Here is a 1,778-nt window from a genome sequence, read left to right on the forward strand (position 1 = left end):
TTCCCAAAGATTATAAACCCTTTCTAAAGACTAATGTGATTTAAAATATCTTTTATTAAGTATAAATTTATCTTCTGGGCTGTCTGTTACCAAAGGACAGTTCCTACCAAAGAATTATGTCTTGTGGGTCAATATGTGTTTTCCTATGAATGAATGAATTCCTCAAAATCAAATGTCTCCTTCTCAGACCAAAAATATTTTTCTATCTACACTGCTTTAATTTTTGTACTTCATATCTACCAGCTCCTTTAGTTTAAGGCATTGAAGAATGATCTTATCTAAGAGAGAATGTACCCTTCTATTTTAAACCATAATTAACATCTTAAAATGGGGTAATCTAACAGACCAGTTAGTCAGTCACTCTTTGTATTTCTAAGAGGTCAGAACACAGGAGGGATATGACTGTATAAGTGGTAAGGAGTGAAAAATGTTTAGAAGACTGTTTAGTAGGAAATAGAAAAGTTACTCCTTCCAAAAATTGTCTGGAAGCCCCCAAACATCATTTAAAAATATTAAAACATCCCAATGCCAGTTATACCAATAACCTGAGCTGAAAATAACATTGAGAATATGCTGAGAATAGCGGTGATAGTAAAAAAAAAAAAAAAAAAAAAAAAGGCTCTTGCTTTAATCCATTACATTTTAGGATAGCAAAAGATTAATCAGCAATAAATTATCACAACAAAATTGCTATAAAGATTAAATGGATATTACTGAAAAGAATGTCAAAGAGTGAGCTTCTCTTTGAAAACTTAAGAAAATTAAGAGCAGAAATTGGAAGTTATCTTACTGAGACAGAATAGCTTATAAACAATTAAGACTTGATTTATAACCTGTTAAATATTTTTTTAAAGAAATAATAAGTTAAAAAGAAAGGGAGTTTGTCAGCCTGGCATATGAAAGAAGAAAACAAAGAACCTATGAAGTACACTTTGGCAGAGAATTCTAGAGACATTTGTTCCTGCGATTTGTCCTTTCTAGTGCTGATTGTTGAAATTGTAGCATTATTCTTTGCTTGATGCCATTAAACATCTTGTTTATATCAACCCTCACTTACTCTGAATTCATATTCACTAAGTAATATTTTTATTATAATTTGATTTCTGATATAACTTTACAAGGAAGGAATGCTTTGGCTAGAGGACCCTTTGGCAGTTATATCTCTCATTATAATTAATAAGAGATATTTTTTCCTGGTTTGTACAGAACCCTCTTGAATGTAGCTTGAATAAGTTACAATTCCCAAGTCTGACCAAGTCTGGGACACTGAGGAAACTGAATTTTCAAATAGACAAAGTTGAACAACAGATTGAGCTGCAATGGCTTCCCCAAGGGTGTCGCCAATTTGATGGGCTCTCCTTATTTCTTATGGGGACCATATGAAAGAGTATCTGGTAAAATGCATGGATATAGTGGTGCACCACTTACATGAGGAAGAGGGAAAGAAAATAGTGTACTGAGAAGAAGCAGAGCAGAGAGAAAAAAGAGAGCATTCAGCATCCTTGCTTTATTGACATATTAAGCTCCGATATAGGGTACCTTGTCAGGTATGATGGTTAATTTCATGTGTCAACTTAACTGGGTCATGGGGTACACAGATATTTGGTCAAACATTATTGATGATGATGATGATGATGTCAGTGAGGGTGTTTACTGATGAGACTGACATTTGAATTGGTAGACTGAGTAAAGCAGACAGTCCTCTGCAATGTGGATGGTTTTTATCCAATCAGTTGAAGGCCTGGAATGAACAAAAGGTTTAACCTCCTTCCTGCATG

Source organism: Aethalodelphis obliquidens, unplaced genomic scaffold (assembly GCF_003676395.1).
Source record: "Aethalodelphis obliquidens isolate GAN/ISIS:26980383/991018 unplaced genomic scaffold, ASM367639v1 scaffold1, whole genome shotgun sequence".
NCBI lineage: Eukaryota > Metazoa > Chordata > Mammalia > Artiodactyla > Delphinidae > Aethalodelphis > Aethalodelphis obliquidens.